Raw genomic sequence first — 24,322 nt, forward strand, 5'->3', positions numbered from 1 at the left:
CGGCACTCCTGGCGCAAGCCAAGGGGGAAGGAGCGAGGCCCAGGCAAACTCTGCAGCCAAGCCTGCCTGGAGAAGCAGCACTGAAAGGAAGATAAAGCGTGGCCGGCGGCGGCGGCGGCGGCTCCCCCGCCCCCCAGCCCAGTCCCGCCGCTGTGGCGAGGGGTGTTGCAAGGCAGAGGCGCTGCGGCGCGTGTTCTTTGCTGCTGGCCCGCGGCTGCCACTCGCCCCCACCGAGCCGGAGCCGCCGCGCCATCTGTGGGGAAACTTTGGAGACAAACCACCAAACCCCCTGCGGACGCCTCACCTCCCACTTTCCCTGCGGACCCTGCCGCCGCCGACGGCGCACTTGGCCGCCTCTGTATCCCTCCTCAGCGGTCGCTTCCAACAGAGCAGAGCTGGGTGGGGGGGTTAAGTTTGAAGAAGTTCGGCCGGCGAAGCACCCTTCCCCTCCCCCTCCCCCCGCCGCCGCGTGCGCGAGGATCGCCAGCTAACCCTAAAGGCAGCCAGCGCCTTCCTTCCTCGGGAATTAGAAGGTCGTTGATTGAGAGGAAGGGCCTGAGAATGCAAATGACCTTCTTCCTTCTCCCTCCCCGACAGCCTATTCCCGCCGCTCTCCGCCGAAGAGCGTTGAACTGCCCCTCTGCCGAGCAGGAGGCGGCGGCGGCGGCGGCTGCAGGAGCAGCAACCACGGCTTGCCTGAAGCTCTGCTCCTTGTGACTGACTGCACAGGGGGCGGGAGAGCTGCTGCCTGCGAGCAAAGTTTCTTCTTATAGTCCTCAGGAGGGGCTAAAGACTTTTCCTGCCAGTTTTCCCAAGGACCTGTGTTCAGTTGCAAGCACAGGTGTAATTGTCCTATATCCTTTGGCCATTTTTTTAAAAGAAAGAAATATATGCTAGGAACTTTTTTCCCCCCTGAATCCACACTGGCTGATTTTAGTTCCCTCCTCCCAAATAACTTTTTTCTTTAAAAAGGAAAAAAAAAACCTCCTCTCGCCAAACTTATTGTATTTGATGTATGGATTCCCCAATACAATTGTTATGAATTGCTCTCCTTATATTCTTTGGCCTTTCATGGCCAGCTGAGGGGAGAGATTGCAGAGTTATTGTTTGCTTTCTCTCTCAGCCCCCCTCCCGTTCTCTCATTGCCTATTCTAAATTTGATGCCGAAGTTGAAGTAGTTGAATTGGCTAATTCTGAATACAGGCTATTGAGAGAGGCCAGACACAGCAAGTATATCCCTGTATAGCAATGGATACAATGTGCTGAATTGGCAGTCTAATTATAAATGTGGCATTTGGACCTCCTTTCAGAGAGCCAGTGCCACCTTACCTTATGAGGGAACTTCAACTACAGCAACTGTTCAAAACAAAATGCCATTACAGGATCAGCTTCACCCAACACTGGGACTAGCCAGGGGATTGTTTTACAAACAGCCTTTCTCACTTAACACAAGAATGTATTATAAGAAACGCAGTTATGGAGAAGGAGGCAGAGTTTAAAGAAAACGCTTAAGCAGTTCTCTGCCAGGTGTCAAGCTACTTCAAGCTGCAAACGTAATCCAAGTAACCTAATTATTTTCATTCAAATATGTACCTCCCTAAAAATACATTGGAGGAGAGGATCAGATTTATTTTTAATTTTTTAAAAAAGATTAACTTCGAGATACGGTTACTAATTATAAAAGGGAGATATCATACATACAGAAATCGGATGCCAAAAAGCGAGGGAGAAGAGTCTTAAGATACATCATCTTGCACAGGGCTTCCAAACGTTTTAGACAGAGGTTCGCGTTGCAGGGCAAATTTTGTGTCCATCTTAAAAACTATTTGCTTTGTGGCAGAGCGGTTTGATGCAATGAGCCCACACAAGGGAGTCAGTATAACAAGTGCAATCTAGCTGCAATCTCAAAGCAGTTTCTACAACACTACCACCTGCCCACCCAACCACAGTCAAACCCACCCAGCTACAGGGTTTTTCAAAATGTAAAAAGTCACTTTAGACCGAGATGCCCACCAGTTTCAATCACACCGTCATTTTAAAAATGAAAATATGTTTTAAATGTACGTTCCTCTCCCCTTTCAAATTAAAATTAGGTTCAAAGCTGCTCACCCTACTAGGATGGGCTATTTAAAAAAAGAAACCCACATGCAACCTGTCTCCTTTATCTGCATAACAACAGGCGCAGATACGCTTGTTTATCTCGTTAAGTTTCCCTGTCTGTGTTTTTGGGGGAACACCCAGGAGGACGTAGCTAATCTCCTGACCGCAGGCTCCCAAGCCCCGGCGAGATCACCCTGACACACAGACACAACAACGCTCAATTGCCTTTTCACATTTGCCACCTCTTCCTTCTCGCCGTCCTTAAAAAAAAACACACCCGGGAAACGAGTCCTCCGCAAAGCAGAGGTGGCGGCAATCAAATCAATATGATCTGCGCCTCTGATTGACCCCAAGGCCCTGCTCTGCTCCTCAGACGCGCGCGCACACAAGGAACCCCGGCTGCAAAGCGGCTCCAAGGCGCTCCCAAAGGTGGCGGGGGTGGCGGGGGAGAGCTGGAAGACTTCAGATCTCACAGCAACAAAAAGCCCGTTATATACACTCGTGCAAGTTGTATGTGTGCGTGGTACAGTGTCATACATTTATATACACACACCTTCGTGTACTCTGTCCCATACATACGACACACACACACACCTGTTTTACTACTGGATCAAACAGAGAACTTTTAACTCCTGCCAAACGCCCTCTCTCATATATAACTTTAGGAATATTTGTAAGGCGACATTTCAACAATACAACGTAAAGCAAAATAAAAGCACCAGGTGATCTCTCTCTCTCTCTCTCTCTCTCTCTCACTCTCTCTCTCTCTCTCTCACACACACACACACACACACACACACACACAATGCCTGGCTAAGTGACATGCAATTTTTCAGAGACAAACCAGATTTACAATAGAAGATTGAAAGATCTTCAAAATAAATTACATCAAACCCATCTTAATTTTTTTTAATAAGATCCTTCTTCAAAAATGTCAATCAAGAAGCACCACTTATGAAAAAAGGGGGGACTAGCGCTCCCACCAAACCACCTTGCTGCCTCCCTACCATCTCTGCAAAGTATGCTTAAAACTGCGGTTGAAGGCAGTTTCCCTGAGATTAAAGTTGCGCGAAATAACAACAGAAAACAACGACAGTAATGCAAAATAAAATACGTTCTGGGAACTTACTTTGCGTTTACTTTAGGCACTATTCTTTTCTTCCAGCTCGCAAAGGAAGCCGTTTTGTCCAGGTTAGGTATTGTCTACTTATGAATCAGCCCGTGGCTACGGGGTTTATTTTAATTTATGGCTTATGCATTCTTTTAAGGTCGATTTGCATGACCTCCGGCGAGAGCTAAGACACAGCAAGAAATCCCCAGCTGAATGTTGGGCGAGCCCACAATGCAGCTATGAGCTCCCCTTCTCATGGTGTAAGCAGAGCCCTGTGTGTTGTTGGGCTCTCACTCTTTTTCTCTCTCTCTCCCCCTCCCTGTGGAACACAAATTAGGGTGTGATATCAATTTTAAAGTTTTCAGTATAACTTTATCCCAGCCTCTGCCTGCGGAGAGATAAGGCGCCACAGGAACAGCAAATCCTCGATACACTGCCCCTCTGTGGTCAAATCCAGCATTACCACCTAGCGGTATAATACTCTCCCCCCCCCCTTTCTCTTAAGGATCTGTTCTACAGATATATAAGCACACTAGCAGCGAACTTCTCGGCAAGTTTAACCACCACAAAGTTAACAGAGAAATTAGAGGCGCTAGCAAAGCCCCCTTGTTCCTTCATCCTTACTATCTCCAAGGGTGAGGGCTTCGGAGGAATGGCAGAAGCTTTAGGCTCCCAAAGATTGATTTAAGGGCTTTATATTTTTCCTCGCTCGCCTGCCTCTGTTGGTATCACTCTTACGCGCAGTATCTCTAGAGCGCCATGTGTTCGCAGGCAGCGGGTGATCTTAAAATACAACGCTGATCTGTCACTACGTTTTAAAATAGACACACCACTTGGAGGGCGGAAAGGAAAGGGGGTGGGAAGCAGCAGCAGCAGCAGCAGCAGTGTTGTGATTTCAGAGAGAAGCGGGATCTTTTTTACGCAGCCTCAGGATCCTCCCCAGAGCAACTCACCCCAGGTCAGAAGCGTAAGGACTTTCTCCACCAGTTCGCCTCTTCCCATCCCATCCCAGTCGGCGCCGCCGCCACCAACACCGCCCTCCCCAAAAAGTCCAGCACTAAGCAGCCGCGCCGGGGATTCATTCAGAAATCTCCCTAACTTCACAATCTACCGCCGGACGCCGCTATTGCGGCTGCTGCTAATGCTGCTGCTGCTTTGGTCAATTGCAACCAGCAAGCCCTTAAAAGACAGCGGGGAGAGGGGGGGGGGAGAGAAACAATACCGTATTCTCTGGTATAAAGCGACACATACAAAACGTGGAAGCCCCTTTTCAAAACACGACTAAGGAACGCGTCCGCCGTGTCTACCCCCCCACCAGCCCAACCAGGCTGCGCACCACACACGACCAAGTCCACAACAGGTATCAGCAACACAACGAGCGCTGCGCCGGTTTGCTTTTCCTAGTTACCTCCTTCGAGATCCAGTGTGGCGTTTTATAAGCCTTGGGGGTCCTTCCTTTAAAAACAATAACAATAAACAAACAAACAAACTGCCGTAGCCGGACGGAAGGAAGGAAAAGGTGAATGAGTGTCTGTAGGGCTGGATAAACAAGCTGCAGAAATACTAACGAAAGGAATAAATTCACTGAGCTACTGGCTGGCTGCGTTTCTTCGGGCCACGGATGCGCAGGATCCAGATCGTCAGGAGAAGTTTGCTGACGGGTTGCCTGGAGATTTAGTTACAATCGGGTTCATTATTGTTTGTTGTTGGGCTTTGCTTCCCCCTCCCTGCTCCCCCCGCCTCTCTCTCTCTCTTTCTCTCTCTCCCCTCCTGATACAAGCGATGGCGCTGGTTTACTGCTGTCAATCTTGGCAATCAACGTGAGCGGCCATGTCGTAAGTATTCAAAGCATTTCCCGTCGTGCAACATCAGAAAGTGAGTGGCCAGGGGCATTGATCGGAGGAAGGCGAAAGGAGGCAGGGCTGCTATATCGCCGCCGCCGCCGCTTCTCTCTTCTTACCCCCACCCCCGACGGCAAGGCAAGACGAGGCAACACCACACACCAACAAGCACACAGCCGGGAGGCAGGGAGGGAGCGGTAAAGGGGGGGGGGAGCGTGGAACCGAACGACCCAGGAGAAAGTGAGCACAAAAGAGAAAGTGAAATATCATTTTCTCTCCCTCCCGCTCCCCTCTCCCCCCCAACAACAGGCGCGCGCGCGCACTCCTAGCCACAATCCACACACCCCCCCGCTTCCCCCTTCCTTCGCAGTCGCCACTCATCACAGAGCGGTTGGCAGACGGCCGCAGTCCTACGCGCTCTTTCCTGGGAGTAAACACTTTGGGGCACAGCGGGACAATCCGCAGCCTTCCGGGCTGCTAGATTCTTAAGCGCGCATCTCTGAACATAGTTCGCGCTGAAGTTAATCAGATTTGCTTCCAAGTAAACGTGTTGAGCGTTTAGTGACGCTTCACCTCTCCCTCCCCGGCCAAAAAAACTGCAGCCACCCTCTTGGGGGCTTTGGTTTTAAGGGAACTTAAGACTCCCGTGACAAATGTGTCAGTCGGACTTTCAGCCGCGCAACCGCATTCTGTGCGTGTTTACTTCGAAGTAAGCCCCGCTATGTTCCGTCAATGACGTTCACCGCCAAACGCGTGTGTGAAGAATTAAAGTTATACCCATTCATTTCAATAGAACTTCCTGTCAAGGAAGCAACTGGGGGAATCCTGCCAAAAGTAAGGACATTCATTTAAATGAGAGCTTTAAGCAAGTGCTTAATTTTGGCTGCATCGTGCCCTCCTGGTTGCTTCCGTTGAGTTCCACTGATTTATCTGGATCTTATGTGCAGATGGGTTAATTAAACCTCCATCCTAAGAATATTTATGCAGACGTAAATCCCACTATATAGGATTACAGCCGCGCTGCCAGATCCTATGCTTATTTACTCAGAAGCTTCCTGCTGATTTCAGTGGGATTTACTTAGGTCATGCTGCGCGCGCTTTTAACCTTCGGTGCTATTCTAACCACGCTCACTTGCAAGCAAGTCCCGTTGAAATCAATAGGAATTACTTTCAAGGCAACTGATGTTTAGCCTTCAATCCTATGCCCCACTTACTTACTTGAAGCAAATGAGTCTTTCTTCTGAGTAGACGTATACAGGAGGGCGCTATTAGGTTGGGATAGGAAGGAACCCACATTGACTTGAAACACAACTGCACGCCGATCCTCCTACATAAACTTACCTGGATGTGCCGCTGAGTTCATTTGGACATTCAGTAAATGTGTTTAAGAGTTGCTGCGTTGTTCCCTTGACTGAAATCAATGGGGCTTACTCGCAGAGAGGTGCGTAAAAGCTATGATACGGTATGATTTTTTGAATCTATCGAGCCATGGTGCTTAAGAATGGGATCCTGTAGACGTACTTACTTGGGTTGCACGACTAACACTGACCGGTAAGGCAAGGCTTAATGGAAAACTGGAGAGGGGAAGGGGGTGGCCTAGTGGGTTAAAAGGGGGAGCAGGGCGGGGAGGACCCTTCCTTCCAAGAGAAGTGACTGCAGGGTTTTTCCTTCCCGCGCATTATGTACTGGAACTTTTAGGGGAAGACAAGGTAGAGGGTACGAGAACAGAAGAAAGGGGGAGAGGAGCCGGGAATAAGAAGAGGGAGGTCAGCAGAGAAACTAGAAGGAGGGAAGACACAAAGGCTCATATAGGAAATGCGGCCTGCAATCCTAAACCCCGCTGGGAAGCGCTCGCCCGCAGGCTTACATAGAAATAAGTCTCGCCAACCTCGGTGAGCCTCACAACTTAGTAACTCTGCACAGAATCGCAGAGTGAGCTTTACGGACTGACTTCCTGGGAATGCTCTTCAGGATGCTCAGGTGGCGGAGAGAGTTGTAAAAGAAGACTTAGGCTGGCTGCAAAGTTTCTCTCGCACTCTTACTTTGGAAGAAGTTCCGTTGACAACAGTGGGGCTTACTCCGGAGTAAGTACATACAGCAGAAGGCTGCCAGAAGTCACTCGAAACTCGAGAAGGCAAGGTCAGGTGGCAGGCTGCGGTCTTCGGCACTCGCACTTGGTCACAGAAATCCAAAGAGTTTACTCGGACTAACCCTAAACTAACTTACCCGGGACTTGCTTCTGAGTAGACACGGTTAGCTAGGATTGCGGTATTACTTCCTATTCCCTTACTTAACATCAACTACGGATAGGTTCGGGGTGCGCTAGAGATGCAAGGCGGCAGTTCACTAGAAGGAGGACGAGGGGTGTGTGTTTTTTAGAGTTTTGGGTCGAGCTGAAGAACTCCGCTGAATTCAACTCTCTCAAAGTGGCCCCTTCGACTTTCGCTGGGCGGAATAGCGACTTGCGAAGTGTTCCGAAGGCACATGAGGCCCCCGCTGGGCTGAAGCTAAGCAGGACCGAGAAAGGGCGAACGTCTGGATGGGAGACCGCATGGGAAGCACGTGTACGCCGCCCTGGGTTCCGCGATGGAGAAAAGAGGGGATATTATAAACAGAGTAATAAACATTAATTGATACGCGGGTGCTGGGCGGTCGCAAAGGAACACTGGCGCATAGCTCGAAGCGGGCCAAGAGAACAGGACCCTAAGTTGTGGGTTCAAGCTGAACTGCTGGTTTGCTGTTCCTGAGGGTGCATCGCCCGAAAACCAACGGGGGAGGCATTTGAGGAACTTTCACTTCCTTAGAAGTGTTAATTAGAAGCCGAGGCTGGGGAAGAGAAGTAGAACTGTGAAGAGATGGAGAGAATAAATCCAAAAGAGGGGTGTGGGTGTTTAATGTTGCATGAAAGAGAAAAGTCTCTCAATCATTTTCTTTTTAGGATTTTTTTTTTTAAAGGTGTGTGGGGCAGTCAAACCTTGAAAGAGGCTTTTCAAAGTGCCAGGAGGCGCCGGGATCATGTGAGCAACCACCAGTGGAAAAACTTAGTGAGCCTCTCTCGCCCTTTTGATATTCTTCGCACCTCGACGCAAGGGGATGCGAGGCGGAGGGCGCGCGGGGGGCAGCCGCCTCCCCCCTCCAGGCCCCCAAAACAGAAGAGGCGCTTTGTGGGTCCGCCTTTGTGCTTGGGGGCCAGGCAGGTCCCATCACCACCTACTGCTTTCGCAGATCAAGACGGGGGAACTTTTCTGTTTCCAAAATAACTGCACGCGTTTCCAAAAGGCCAAGAATGGAGCATCACTGCTGTGTCTGAAGTCCCCAAATGGGCGGGTTTGGTTGGGATCCCAGCACCTACCTGGGCAGAGCGCTCGGCGCAATATAGTCAGCCACCCAAATCCTAGGGATGAACAGCGGAACAGCGAACTTGCCCTAATCTGGTTTCATTTCAATTCACGTGGGGAGATTGATCTTTCAAAACTTAATGAAAGCGTTTCTTCTTTTCTCATCCGCTAACAAGACCACGTAAGATATTCTGGCCCATTTAAATGCGCGCTTCGGATGAATAAGTAGTTTTAAGTTTGCAACCCTATGTACACTTACCTTAGAGTAAGTCCACTTACATTCAATTGAACTTGCTTCTGGGTAGACATATAAAGGGTTGCTCTGAAAAAGTCGGGATCGCTAGAAATTTTCTAGTTCTTGTTTACATTTTAATTCTGATATTCCTCCCCAATTAAAAAGGCAGTCCTTTGCTAACCTGCATTCCTGTTTCTCTTCCCGCGTTTTAATTTATCCGGTTCTTCTGGACAGCTTTTTTCCTCAAAATTTCCTAAACTGCACATCTACAACACATCCTAATTTTGACTATTCCTTTCCTTTTATTCAAATTGTTTTCTTACCAACAAAGTTTGCGCCTAGCGCCTTACACGATTTTCACTAAACTTATTTATCCTAGTTTAGTTTATACATTATCACGAGGGAGCCTCGTGAATTTTTTAAAAACCCACATTTTAATTGCCATAAAGTCTGAGATTCTTTTTCCAATCTTGTGTTAATAAATCGACACACAAATTATTAAGATGTATATGGAGCAACATTTCTTCCCCCATCGAGTGAGAAGATCTAAAACAAATCCCTAGCTGTTGGAGAGACTTGTGTGATTCGTAAACTTGCCTACTCCTGCACCCAAAATACGCAAAGTCTAAGAAGAGACTTAATTTTACCTGCAGTGCCCCCCCCCAACACCCCGATTCCAACCTGGCTAGCCTTTCCTTGCAGCGAGATCTATAAGAAAACGGCCCAAATGCGCACTTTGCATGCGTGCGAGGGAACGCCGGCTGCTGCCTGATGCTCTGCCCTCGGATGCCTGCATTATCGAGCCCTGTCGGGCGTGTTGTGTCAATCAATGCACGGAAGAAGCATCAGGTGGGAGATGCACCAGGAACCAAACTCATGTCCATGCAGGCGACTGGGGAGCATCTTTTGCAGCGCCGGAGGCGGAGAGCGCACGACAAATATTTCCAAACTTAGGGAGAACAAAACTCGCCCGCGGGAGACATTTGGAATTTTTGCAACCCCGGGTGACGATTCTTTTAGTTATATCAAAGTGTGGAAATCAGGATTAAACAGATCAAGAGGTACACAGACGTATCCCGGCACTGCGCTGCCCTCAGGGTAGAATTCAACACGCCAGTCTGGCTGAGCCCTACTCTAAACACTGCGCAATGGGAATAAGTCCCATATTGCCGTTATTCGGCCTCATTTTAAGGAGGGGGGGAAAGTCATCCCAGAGAAGTGACTGCGAGCTGCTAAGGAATCGGATGCCGGTCTCCGAAGAAGGCTTTTTGATCTGAACGGGACTTTCCCCTACTGGAAGCTGAAGGAATCCCGGCAGGGCTTTGGAGAATAAAAACTAAAAACCCCAGTGCCTCTACCAGGCGATTTCATGCCGATCATCCAGCCACAGTCTTAGTGCTGGGCTGCTGAATCGGATGAAGAGGAGACGAGCAAGATTCGGACTTGCTACCACGTGCGGCCCAAATCCTATGCACACAGTTAGGAGCGCCTATGCCGCTAGAAACTTGTGCAGGACCTTCAACTTTTCTGAGATCAAGGTTAGGAAGGGAGAGATGTTCTGTTCTCGCAAGACTTTCTACAAATGGTGCAGAATCTCTCTCTTCCCTGACACTGCTGGCTCACACAGGAGAACTGAGGGAGGCACACTTGCCACCCTCAACACGCTGCCTCGCAGACAAGTCTCCCCAAAACCTAAGGCCTCCCAAGTCCAGGTGTGTAACATCTCCGGTGCCCCGTCTAGAAGCACATGGATGATCTAAAACCACGTTCATTCTATGAAAGCACAACAAGGCGTGAGGCTACGATCCTAACCGCTCCCGCGTTACTTGAGAGTAAATCCCGCTGAAGCTGGCAGGGCTAACTGGGCAAGGATGCTTTGCTTGGAAGAAAGGCTGCAGTCCTAAACAGTTTTATTAGGGGCAGCAAGTTTCCACTGAGCTCAGGTTAACATGTCGGAGTAAACTTAAGTAGGACCGGGCGCAACTCAACGGGGTTCAGCTGCCAGTAAAGTTTTGTGGAAAACTTACCCCACTGGGTAAAGTCTACTCTCTTTTTTATTTCTCTTTTTTACAGGCTGAGGAAAATAACTCGAGGAAGAAGGAGTAATAAGAAAAGCAACTTTTTAATTAATTAAAAGAGAATGATTTTCAATGGACCAATTTAGGAATAAAATCGCACGATTGGCAAAAAAAAAAAAAAAAAGTTACGTCAGGCAAAAAGCGAGCACATGGTTCTCTTACAGGCCGACCCAGAAGTTGTTCTGAATCCCCAGACAGTGCAAAACTCCCTCCCCAAGGCGATTTGCATCTGTGGGAGCAGGAGGACCCCAACCCCATATAACTCACCGGACACGCATCCCCTCTGCATCCACACAGCCTAAGACAACAAAATCTAATCATCCCTCCAGTCGGCTATTGACAGGATGCGAGGTATTGTCCCTTGAGCGGAAGTGGCACTTTTGAGTTCATCTACAACGCTTGAGAGGGATCGACCACAACAAAAGCCTGAAATTCCACCAGCCAATAACACCCCGCTACACTTCCTCCCCCAGGGAAAACAAAACAAAACAGAAACCTGGCAAGCCAGCTGGAGTCCTCCCCCCCCCCACCCGAACGCCCAAAGACAGCTCGAAAGAAAAGTTGCACGTGGAATCTTTACTTCTTCTTCCCTTGCCTGGGACAGTTGGTTGGGAAGACCCCTCTCGCGCTCCACGTGCAGCGCAAAGGCAAAGCGGGGGGGAGATGGAGAGAGGCTGGGATTTGCATGCTGCCGGTGCTGCCGCTACGGAGAGCAGGCTGGGGGTACTTACAGTGCGAGAGGGCAGGCTGCCTGAGGAAGGCTGTGATTCACCGAGGCTGCAGAGAGAGCAAGGAGAGAGAGAGGGAGAGAGAGAGGGAGAAGGAAGGGGGAGTGCCAAACTGGATACACCTTCGCCGCAGCTCATCACATCTGCCAGCCTCTCTCCCCTCTCTCTTTCATTTCCACATTCCCTTTGTTCCTGGAGGGGGGGGAGGAGGAAAAAAATATACACGTCACATCAGAGTCCCCAGATGCAGTCTTCTACACCAAAAAAGAGGGGGGATATGAATAATTCAATCAAACAGTAGATGGTCTCTGAGGCAATAAAATGTATTGCACTTAAAGCAACCAAGAATAATTATTACCGCGAAGGTATTCGAAGAAGGTAAATGATGGTGGTGACTGTGATCATGGTGGGCTGCTCCCGGGCTCTGCAAACTTCCAGGGGTCAAGACAACACCACTCGTAATTATTTTGTGCGTGTGTGTTTTAATCGTAGGGTAACTCTCCCCCTCCTATCACCTCTCCAAAAGAGGGAGGATCAAAAGCTGGGAAAGGGCCACCAAAAGTGCAGGAAGTGCGCGTGGGACCTCACGAGCTCTTCCAAAACGCAAAGGCAAAGAAATGAAGAAGAAGAAGAAGAAGAAGAAGAAGAAGAAGAAGAGGAGGAGCAAAGGAGCCCGCGGAGATTTTTGTGTTTAAGATGTGTTTTCGGCAGCTCCCCTCCGGGGCGCCCTGTCCCACGCACCCACCCCCCCGCCCGCCTGCCTGCCTGCCTCCCTCCGCCTCGCTCTCGCTCCCTGCTCTGCTCTCGCGCCTTCTGCTCCAAGCCCTGCGCAGACAGAATCGTCCTTGGCATCCTTACCTGCTTCCTGGGTCTCAAAAAGAGAGCCTTACAGGGGAAATGTCATCCTGACAACCGGCTGGTTGCTCCGCGCTCTAGGGGAGGACGTTGACTGGGGCGGTGGGGGGAGGGGGGTTGGAGAGAGGGGGGCGAGAAGGAAATGCGTGGGACTGCTGGTCCCCCAGCCTCCAGTGAAAGGCGTGTGGGATGAGGAGGAAGGGTGGGAAGAACCGTCGGTTGACTTGTGGATGGGTTAAGGCTGACTTGGGGAAAGCGGGGCAGATGAAGAGAGAGAGGGAGGGGAGGGAAGCGATCGAGGCGTCCTGCAAGTTTGTCACCGCCAGGCAGAGACGGGAAGGACTGATCGAGTGACAGATGCCTCGGATGGCTCCCTCTTCCTCCTCCTCCGCCCCCGAGGTTGCCCTTCGCTCTTGGGAGGTAAGCTGGGCTGTGTGGGGGGCTCCCTCTTTATTTACGGTCGCGCCTTCAGACATCGGGTGGGCAGTCCGCTCCGCCACGGAGCGCCAGGTGGAGCTGAGCTGGGAGTCTTAAGACGCTCCTTCTGCGGTGTCAATTCCCGCTCCTACAAACTGACACAAAATAAATCATAAGCCTAGTTTTTTTTTCCCAAAAAGAGAAAGTGGGCAGGGGCTGGTGGGTTTTACTGAGCCTTTGGTGAAATCGTGCCGCTCTTCGGCGTGCAAGGAGAGTCAGGAGCTTCTCTGGAGCCGCGCGCTTCCCCCTCTCCCCCCTAACAAGGCAGACGTGACGGATCACAAAACCAAAACATTAGCGGCACCGTTAGCCTAATAAGAGGTAAACTGCAGAAAAGACGCGCGCGCTCCGCCGCCGCCGCCGCTTTGGAGAAGCCTTTGTTTATGTGCCTAAAACGCCACCTCGAGGCCATCCCCCGAATAGCAGCCGCGGCATGTAAGGAAAAAAAATAGAGGGAGGATTGGGGGGGGGGGACAGATCCAAAGCCTGCCAATGGAGCGTTTAAGGATTACCGCTTTGCAAAGCCATTAAAGAAAAAAAAAAAAGGGTCCTGTTAAGAACATTGCGAAAGTAATGGAAGAACTGGGAAGAGAAGTTGAATACCTTTCTAATGAGAATGGCAGAAGGCAGTTAAGAACAGAAGGGCATCAGATCAGATCACCCAGGAAGATGAACATCATTGAGGGCGCGGAAGCGGCCAATGGGATTCCCTTCTGTGGTGGGATCTCTCGGACTCCGAGAGGAGTTGCTTTTTCCTTTCGGGGCTGTACGTGCCTGAAGAGCTACACAACGAGGGAGGCTTCTTCCCAAGTCTTATTTTATTTCTGCAGCATTTTAATTTCTGACGGTTTTTTTTTATAAAAAAAGTTCTAAACGCTGCTTTAGGATCTGGTATCATTTCCCAACATTCAATTTCTGTACGCTTTATCAACCCTGAAATAAATAAAAGGGAAATTCTTCTGATAATCCTCTTCTCTCCCTCCTACTCCATCTCCGCCCACTTAAATCCTGATTCTTCAGGCTGCTCCCGGATAATATCAATTAGCCTTGCCCAGCCATGTGATCCGGGAGACCAGAACTGATATTGACTGGATTTGAACGAGCCCGGGTGGGCGGGGAGAGATTTCTCTTTCGCCCCTTTGCAAAGGAAGCTGAAAGCTACAGCTCATTCAAGAGCCCAGCGCAAACAAGGAAGACGCGCTCAGATCACACAGCTCTTTCCTGAGTTTTCGTGCAAAGTTCCTTTTGTTGCTCTTAGACACATTTCAACAAAATGTGGAACCGAAAAGAGAAAAGAAAAAGTAGTCTCGGGAAAGTAAAATGCTTAAAAGGGTGTCGACGCTTTTTGCAGCCCGATACTGTGAATGTTTATCCTGAAGTAAGACCCCCTGTGTGGTTCAACGGTACTTCACCCCAAAGAAAACAAGCATGGCCTCGGAACCGTTCATACCGCGGTATTATGTATGTTTTTACTCGGAAGTGCCAAGGAGTTCAGTGGGACTTACTCCTTGGTAACTATGCAAATAGACGCCTTACTCTCAGAACCCTTAACTTAGAAAATCTATGGGTGCTGCAGGTTGGCACTGTGGCCTGACAGATTCCTCATATAATGCTATCACGTAAGATCTGCTAGTATGAAAGGCAAATTTTAGCGTCAAATACCAGGGGGAGTTTATGTTGAGCAGAAATACTTAGAGAGGAATGCCCAGGGGTTGTGTATGCAGTACAGGAAGTCGTTTGTGCATAAATTGACCCCCCCTCCACCACCACCTGTAGACAAAGCCTCTTATCACCTGCCTGACAGAACATTCTCATTTGGAGACAATTCACTTTTCTTCGGCAGGTTGCCCTCAACAGACAACCTATTTACTTGGAGATTAGTCAAGTATCTTCTTTTTTAAATAGTTGTTCCCATTTCTCTGCTATCTGAGCAACAAGTGGTACATCAGGTTAGTGGGTACCTCAATGCTAAGGAAACTAAAAATAGCTAACATTTAAGAGAAAAGTGAGAGTTGGGAGAGCTAACGTGATGAACAAGGAAGGTGCTGTTTCAGAAAATACAAAACAAAAATTGTGCTCTTTTATCCAGCCATCACTAGATAGATCTTTCTGGATACATCTCTGGAAGAAAAACTGACCTCACTATTTTGAAAACTTCCTTTTGAACATGTCTTTAAAAAAATAAAATAGTAGTACAAGTCCTTGACAGCTCTCAAATATGAAACTTGAGAACTCCTATCCACTGCCTACTCAGAAGTAAGTCCAGCTGAGTTCCAGGGGGCTTACAGGTATGTTGCCTCAGATTTTCATATTCTCTAATCATCTCTAGTTGTGCAGCCACCAGTGCATGTAGCCAGAGCTTCTAAAGAAGTTTTGTGTCTCTCTGCCAAAATAGGATAATGTTGTACCTGCAAAGAAAGTCCTTCTGAGTATACAAGCATAGGATTGGGCTGCAAAGTAGAAGTTAAGGAAGCTCTGCAGTAGGGCAGCAAAGGCCCTGAGCAACCATAATTCCTTACTGCAGCCAAGCCAGCTAATTGATGATTACTCTAGTGTACATAGTAATGTCCCTGATTTCTGAGTCTTTCCTTATATTAAAAAAGTGCCTGTGCAGAGGAAAAAACATTTCTTCCAAAGCAGATGTGAAAATCTTAAGTGCTTATCGCCTCCAGGAATACTGAATCACAGGCTGCTGTCTGCAAGCCTGGGAAATCAATGACACAATTTCCATTGATTGGTGTAGATCTGGATTGCTGGCAAAGGGCATTCCTTATTTGTTTATGGGGTCAGCCAAGTTTAGCTTGTTATGGCCTGTGGTCACACAAATAAAATTATTACTTTGCCCCAGTTCAGTAGTCAAATTGTGAAGTCTCTAAGACTCCTAAATCAATTGATACTGTACCTGTGTGGAGACAGTATTTGTTTCATTCCTTAAGCTATAGCTGCATCTACATATAGATGACATATAGATGATTCATAGAAAGCAGGATAAAGCTAAATTAAGCTAACTGCCTTTTCATTCCACACACATCCATGGGGCAAATCAGTGAGTGAGGGCTTAAAACACAACCTGCTGGAAAGTTTGTCTGCACAAGTCCCATTTAAACAAATAAAAGGAGCACAAGAACATCTGTGCTCTAGCCAAATTCCCATGCTTTCAAGAGTAGTCTAAGTCACTTGCGTGTAGATGCCTGAATGGGAAAACATTATCAGAAGTGATTGATTTATATAAACTTTCTATATGCTGGTTGTATGTGCATATATTATACGTGCATATTGATCCCACTTTGCCCACATTCAATAATAATGCTCATAATTATAATTATAAATTTATTTATTAATATTTTTATTATTATTACCTTAAAAGAAAAATGTACTATATATCATAGTACTTAATAGCTAGCAGTTATATTCTTAGAACCAATGTTTTCCCCATTACAAGCTTGGATGAAGCTTCCAAGTAGATGTCTCTAGAAGCAAGATATCAAATTAATAAAATTGTTTGAAAGCTGCATAGAGAAGGAAAAAAGGCAAGTAAGAGAGTTTATGGAGTCAGAGAATAATAGTAACAATGACATGCCTTAGTGTAAAGGATTAAACATTGTAATTAGGAATATCACCCAGTGAAGGTAGTTAAAATTAGTAAAATGCTTAGCTAACATCTGTTCTAAAATGTAAATTAAGTAGATTTTGGTCAAAAGAAGGGCTCTCATTCGCCTCTCTATTTAATGATGCTTTATTGTATTAGAGGGGGTTCTAAATGAATTCAATTTTCAGCTTAAATGTGATAATTCTTTTAACTTTTACTTATGCTTAACTTTTTGAAAGTTGTGGAAGTACAAACAGCAAATGGACTTGCTGCGAGAAAGGTTTGAAGGAATTGGCCAACGGTGTTGATTTCTTTATCTGAATAATTAGCAAATGAACCTAAGAATTATCCATTAACATTTAAAAGTGCTCATTAGCACATTACAAATGAAGACTATATGTTATTGCAATAGCAAAACATTCTTAAATAGAATCTTCAAATATTATCAGGGTTTAATTACAGATTAACTTGAACGAAGTCATTTTACAGGCAGCGTCTTCCAGTGTTTCTATCAACAGCTCTTGAAAGACAGGGGCATTTTTATTTGCGCAGTAAACACACAGCCTTTACAACAAGGGACTTTACATTCTAATGCGATATGAAACGTTAAGGCTTCTTAGATTTATGATACCATGGAAATTAATACACAAATGCATTAAGCAGCGTTATGTAATTTTACCCTATGGACTACATTGACAATAATCAGTTCCCTTGAAAGCATTGCATCAGGAGGTAGTGATGGGATTCTAGCTCCAGCATCACAGCCTTTGCTAACCTGGTGCCCTCCAGATGTTTTAGACCACAACTCTTGAGCCTCAGGCAGCCTTGGCACAGAGTTGCCTCCAAAATCCCCGGAGGGCACCAGGCTGGCAATGACTGCTGTAAGCAAAGCACAGCAATATCATGTTTTACAATACTGTTGTTTGTGTCCTTTCTTTCTTTCTTCATTAAAGTTTTTTTTTTTTGTAATAAAAAGTCAACGTTTACATAAAAGCAATAATTCCAAGGCCGAGGGAAAATATATATATATATAATCTGCCTGTTGTCATTGCCTTTTAAAGTTCTAACTCCGAGGCACCTCTTTCTGTTAAGATGCAGCTGGGTGGATTTATATTTTAAAGAGTCTGAAATTAAAATAAATACACTGAGTAAATGTTTAATTGACTGACTGTAAGTGAAGAAAATGATTTAAAGCTGAGCAAACCGTATATTTGTTAAACTGTGAGATATATATCCCCCCCAATATGAGTAGAGGAGCAAAAGGAGAAGATTTAAATGTGGCAAATCTAGAGTAAGGGTAATCGTTTTTTAAGGTAGAACATATTTTGTGAACAGATTGCCTTTCCACCCACTTCTATAATGCAGCTACTGTGTATTGTGAACGGTACCTGAAGCAAATCTTTGCCAGGCAGACTGCACCAGCATTGATTATGAGGATAGGGTTGAAGGGGAAAAACAAATAGGATTTTAAAATTTTTAAATGGAAAAAATATTTAAAAACAAAACACTATGACGCTGCAAGAAGATTGTTTTTATTGTGCTTCTTGCTAGATAAATAACTAAAGAAGCATTGTTGCAATTTTTAATCCCCGCTTTTTTGTAAAATGTCTGTTTCATTTATGAGCTTCCTACAGCTAGCTATCATTCACCAGCTCTTGGGAAGAGTCATTTATAGAGAATTTTGAAAGTCTTCATATTTTTATTAGCACTTCATTGAAGTTTTCCTCAAAAAGATAGAAGCAACCCTCAAAAGCATTTGGGGGGCAAGCATCAAAATATAAAAGAAACTGCATTTTATAGCTCCCAGGAAATATGTAAAATTCTGCATTCACTGTGACTCATTCATAGCACTGCGAAATGGGTTGTTATGTTTAGAAATCTAAAACGTTAAATTGTCCATTAATAAATGTGAGCCAACATTTATTTATTTTACAAAGGTGGGGGGGGGGGGACGACAGTCTGAAGGACCTGCTCTGGAAAAGGGAGAGTGGTGAGAATCTAGCGCTTTTCTTACAGGATTAAGAAGCGCTGCAAAAGAAACATTTAAGCCTCTAATTTTTCCTGACAATTAACAATGAAAAGCAGATGTTTACAAAGCTGTTTTATATGCTGGTTTATAAGATGCTAAAAGATGGTTTGTGGATGTTGAAAAGGAAGAGCCGGATAACTGCTTGTCTGGTGTATTTTTAAAAGCATTTTCATTGGCTCAGTTATTGTTAATAATGAAAGAAACACTTTGTGCTACATGGCTGAGACTAAACTGCCATCATAAAGTCCTCAAAAACACACACACACACAACCAAGCAACTCTTAAGATGTAATTTACAAAGATAATAATAACACAGAATGATTTCACTTCTCTGAATGCTCCACATTTGCATACCAGGATTGTGTACAATGCACTCATAAATGCACATTCATAATGACAAGGACTTCTTAGCAAGGCAAACTGCAGGCTGAGCTCTGCACGTTAAAAACAATATGAGAGTGTCATGTTTCTCTTTCTGACATGGACAGGGGGAGCGTTGTGGGGGTAGGAACAGCTTGTGCCTGGATCCCAGGTGCTGGCTGCTTACACAAATGAAGCTCACATTCAGATCCACACCTTTGCTGTGCACAATCATCTAAATGATAATATTGCCTTATATAGGGCAGAGCAAAGCAATTATGCTGGCAGTTATTTTACTCAGTGTCATTTGCAGAGAGGCAGGATGGAAAATCAATGTTCACCTTAACTGTTGTTTTCAAATAATTGTTGTTGTCAGATCTGTAGTACTTTTCATAGTAAGAAGTGTCTTCAAATGTATTGAGCCTCAGTGAGGCCACTTGAAGCCATCAGATTCCTACATATGTGGGAATCGACACAAAACCTACACACTATGAGGTGGGTTTATAACCCTGAGTACAACATAGGGCAAATACCCATTATGATCTAAAATACTCCACATGAATTTCCACATGTTAAGAAGCAATTTCTCAATGTGCACAGGAGCTTTGAGGCTCATGACTGATATTAGATTTTGAGCTGGGTCTCCTGTCTATCTGCCCATTCGTCTACACTTCATCCTTTTTCAACAGGTCTTACCTAGGAAGCTGCCCTATACTGCAACAGATCACTGAACTATCTAATTCAGTACTGTCTACACTGGCTGGCAGCAGCTCTCTGGAGTTTCAACCAGGAGTCCTATCTAGACATGCCAAGGACTGGACCTGGGACTTTCAGCATAAAAAGTATGTACTCTACCACTGAGTTACGGTCCTGCCCCTAAAGTGGCATGACTGGGTTTCAAGAAGTATGAAATGGTCTCTGTCGGGAGGTTGTGGACTCTCCTCCCTACGCAGGGGTCAAATGGCCATCAGTCATGGATGTTTTAGCTGAGATTCCTGCATTGCAAGGGGTTGGACTACATGATCCTTGGGATCCCTTCCAACTGTACCATTCTATGATTCTATAATTCTATAAGTATGCTTTCTACTTTCTCAACCCCTGCCCCACCCACATGCATTCTGCCATGTGAGCAGATGCAACCCACATCTGAATACATTTATGACAAACATATACATGCGAATTTGAAATTGCTTAAATAAGTGAAGGTCCAAAGGGGTAGAAATATTCTGAGGCTGGATGTTTCATATTATTAGCTCAATGCACATATGCCTTATTAATACACAGCACTGTATATGTTCATACACTATTTGTATATTGGATAAACATGTGAACCAGCCTCATATTATTTCCACACACAAAAGCTGAGGATGGAGAGAAAGAGCCTTCCTCCCTGGCTCCCCAGTGCCCATTACCTGGCCCTGGCCCTGCTTCTACTTCACCCACAGAGAGAAAGAGAGAATAAGCTTGCCTTCAAAAGAAGGAGATGCTCCTTTCAGTCACTATCAGAACTCCCCAAGCATGTAGGTCGCTGTTCCCATATACAGATGGAGAAGGATAGCTGAGAAAATGACTGGAACTAGAGCCCACAATGAAACCACAACAGAGCTAGAGCTGGGGCAGGGGCAGGCACAAAAGAGTCTGTGGCAGAAAAATCCCTAAACCACATAGGGACACAGGAGCTCAGGCAAGACAATCTCAGCCCCAGGAAGCCCGGGTGGAGGTACTTTCAGGGTACTGGGTGGGAACAACTTTCCTTGCTTTCTACCACCCACCTCAATAATATAGCACCTAGAAATATACTTGTAGAGAACCACAGCTCAGCTGGGTCTACACATTTCCCTCAACCATGATGATGGACTCAAGGGCATCCTGATCAAATTTGCAGATGACACCAAACTGGGAGGGGTGGCTAACACCCCAGAGGACAGGATCACACTTCAAAACGACCTTGACAGATTAGAGAACTGGGCAAAAACAAACAAGATGAATTTTAACAGGGAGAAATGTAAAGTATTGCACTTGGGCAAAAAAAATGAGAGGCACAAAAACAAGATGGGTGACACCTGGCTTGAGAGCAGTACATGTGAAAAGGATATAGGAGTCTTGGTTGACCACAAACTTGACATGAGCCAACAGTGTGACGCGGCAGCTAAAAAAGCCAATGCAATTCTGGGCTGCATCAATAGGAGTATAGCATCTAGATCAAGGGAAGTAATAGTGCCACTGTATTCTGCTCTGGTCAGACCTCACCTGGAGTACTGTGTCCAGTTCTGGGCACCACAGTTCAAGGAGGAGACTGACAAACTGGAACGTGTCTAGAGGAGGGCAACCAAAATGGTCAAAGGCCTGGAAACGATGCCTTATGAGGAACGGCTAAGGGAGCTGGGCATGTTTAGCCTGGAGAAGAGGAGGTTAAGGAGTGATATGATAGCCATGTTCAAATATATAAAAGGATGTCACATGGAGGAGGGAGAAAGGTTGTTTTCTGCTGCTCCAGAGAAGCGGACACGGAGCAATGGATCCAAACTACAAGAAAGAAGATTCCACCTAAACATTAGGAAGAACTTCCTGACAGTAAGAGCTGTTCGACAGTGGAATTTGCTGCCAAGGAGTGTGGTGGAGTCTCCTACTTTGGAGGTCTTTAAGCAGAGGCTTGACAACCATATGTCAGGAATGCTCTGGTGGTGTTTCCTGCTTGGCAGGGGGTTGGACTCGATGGCCCTTGTGGTCTCTTCCAACTCTATGATTCTATGAACCATATTTTGGGAACAGCAGAAAAAACTTAACCTTGCAATCTGAATGGATATTGCCTTTTGCAATCTCATTGTTCCTGTACGCAATAAAATATGGGCAGCCCAGTAGTGTAAGGAGTAATTTGGGCTCCTTTGAAGTCTATGAATGAGCAAAGGAGACAGAAGCAGAGTCAGGAACATACCGTACATAGATGCTTTTGGGCAGCTGCAGAGGGGGCTGAAGCTGCTACAGTGGTGCCTCGCAAGACGAAATTAATCCATTCCGCGAGTCTCTTCGTCTAGCGGTTTTTTCGTCTTGCGAAGCAACCCTATTAGCGGCTTAGCGCTATTAGCGGTTTAGCGGCTATTAGCGGTTTAGCGGCTATTAAAGGCTTAGCGGCTAAAAGGCTATTAGCGGCTTAGCGGCTTAGAAAAAGGTGGGGGGAAAGCGAAAAAAAATCGGAACACTTGCAAGACGTTTTCGTCTTGCAAAGAAGAAGAAGAAGAGTTTGGATTTGATATCCCACCTTTCACTCCCCTTCAGGAGTCTCAAAGCGGCTAACATTCTCCTTTCCCTTCCTCCCCCACAACAAACACTCTGTGAGGTGAGTGGGGCTGAGAGACTTCAGAGAAGTGTGACTGGCCCAAGGTCACCCAGCAGCTGCATGTGCAAGCCCATAGGGAAAATCGTCTTGCGAAGCAGCTCAAAAACAGAAAACCCTTTCGTCTAGTGGGTTTTCCGTCTTGCGAGGCATTCGTCTTGCGGGGCACCACTGTAGTTGGGAAAGACAAAGATGTAGGGAAATGGCAACCTGTCTGGAATCCAGTAGTTGAATGGACCACTCCATGTCACTCCATGGTAAGCCCTTGGTCAACAACTTCAATTCTAAAAAAAAGGTGAACAACTTTGGTCTGCCCTCACCCATGTTCACTTCATCAAATCTGGCCTTCTTTGGTCGGCACCCCTGCTGTACAACATGAATGAGGGAAATCCCATTTTATCCTCACAACAAACTTACGAGGTAAGCTGGGCTGAGTTAGTGACTTGCTAAGGACTACCCATTGTACAAAAGGCTTAACTCACCCTCAGTCTTTAGCTACTATATCACAATTGATTCTCATTCAATCTGATAAACAGATATATTCATGTTATGTGAGTCAAAAACCAAACAAAAACATTATGCCAACCCTGATTTTTTTAAAAATCAGCACCAAAAACAATACCTTGAAGGTGCCTGCTTAACGTGATTGACAGGTATCTCGGCAACCAAGTTGATGAGAAGTTATGACAAACAAGGTCCAAATAAATACATCCTTGGAAAGCAGTGGTGTCACCAAACACTGGATCAACTGTCTTCCATGGAATAATGTTTTCCCTTGCCCCAGTGCAGGGACCTCAGTCCAGCACAGCTGCAATAGCAGGACTACCGTCTAGCTGTGCACAGCAGAATTTGCCAAATGAGAAGTACCAGGGAACCCCCCACCCCACCCCCAATTCCCTGCAAGGCATCCTATTGCTTTTTTTGATAAGTGAATATTAGAACCTTGTATGCTAGCCATAGAGTCAGAAGAAGTTCCTTGACTTCATTGCAGGTAAAACGTATCTACAGGATTATGGATTGTAAGATTAAAAATAAAGCCTACCAGATATAAACAGAAGCTTTCATGTTATGGATTATTTAATTTATACAATTATGGGCCTGTTCAGTGAGAGAATGCAGGATCACTTCTCTGGAAAAAAAAAGTCTATACCAGGGCAACAATAGTATTACTATTATATGACTTGAGCAGAGGTATTTGATATAGTTAGACGTGGCCACAGGAGGTTCATTAAAAAGAAAACAAGAAAACAGATGATTAATTGTACTAAATACCCCATTTTTGTGTGAGAAACTACATCACTGCTTAAAATCCACTGACTTGTAGTGCAACTTCATCAGGGTCTTTGACCTGAGTCTACATAACATGAAGAATCAAAATCAAGGTTTTAGTTTGATATAAATAGAAGCAACAGGGGACGTAAAAACCTGGTGGAAGAAAACTGCCTAAAACCTGCCATCTGCCTAAGAAAGGCAATACAGGAGAAGCCAGTCTCGTGTCCTTAGGGAGGAGTTTCCACAATCAGGACACTGCCACTGAAAAGGCCCTGTCCTATATCCCCTCTAACTGCACCTGCCTTGGTGGACAGGGCCTCAGAAGATGATTGCAATCAATAGACAGAAAAAGGTGGCTCCTCAAATACCCTAGTCCCAAACCAGAAGATTATCCAATTTTATCTGTGAGGTGGGCTAGTCTGGGATATAGAGAGTGGGCCACCCAGTGAAATTTATGGCCAGACAGAGGTTTGAAGCTGCATCATCCCAATCTAAGTCTCCATTCAATCCACTACACCACAATGACTTAGTTAAAACAGTATAATTTCACTTCTTTAAATCTTGCTGGAAATTTATGAGGTGAATCGTTAGGGGGGGGGGAGTAGCAATGCTATTTATTTCAAGATCTGTCCAGTTTATGGGCTGATCCTCTTGCACTGTGGTGCATGAGGGAAAGGAGCAAGCAGAGTCAGAAGAGGAATCCATGCCACCCCAAAGGCAAGGGAAGTTGTCTCTCTCTGGCAACAGGGTCCAGTTGGGCACACTTCCCATTGCTGTTGCTGCAGCATTAAAAAAAAACCCAGGCAGGCAGAGATTCTGTGGAATATGCCTTGGAATATAAAGAAGTTTCAGATAATTAAGATGCAAATAATTGTTTTTCTACATTACTCAATTTAATGACTTGGGCATAGCAAGCAAAACAGACCCAGCCTTGCCAATTTTCACTTTATAGCCTCATCCTTAAAGAGGCTTTTC

At 46.0% G+C, this 24,322-nt stretch overlaps 1 protein-coding gene and 1 long non-coding RNA gene across 13 annotated transcripts in view; one reads left to right on the top strand and one right to left on the bottom strand.

Moving 5' to 3' along the window:
- The window catches only part of SOX6 (SRY-box transcription factor 6), a 460,580-nt gene that overhangs the window by 431,485 nt on the left and 4,773 nt on the right, over positions 1-24,322 (bottom strand). For 2 of the 12 annotated variants that reach the window (XM_082193377.1, XM_082193370.1), the window contains exon 1: positions 3,230-3,743. The exons of 1 other annotated variant lie outside the window; for it this stretch is intronic. The gene's annotated coding sequence lies outside the window, so the exon portion shown is untranslated. Of the gene's footprint in view, positions 1-3,229; positions 3,748-4,164; positions 4,292-4,619; positions 4,713-11,434; positions 11,624-24,322 lie in introns of those variants that run through there. 9 more of the 12 variants (XM_082193376.1, XM_082193364.1, XM_082193371.1 and 6 more) reach the window with 8 other exon arrangements.
- On the top strand, positions 5,046-11,425 carry LOC309517064. Its single transcript, XR_014213139.1, has 3 exons — positions 5,046-5,292; positions 5,846-5,886; positions 10,699-11,425. It is a non-coding gene; the product is annotated as an uncharacterized lncRNA (long non-coding RNA).

Source organism: Podarcis vaucheri (assembly GCF_965113315.1).
Source record: "Podarcis vaucheri genome assembly, chromosome: 1".
Lineage (NCBI taxonomy): Eukaryota > Metazoa > Chordata > Lepidosauria > Squamata > Lacertidae > Podarcis > Podarcis vaucheri.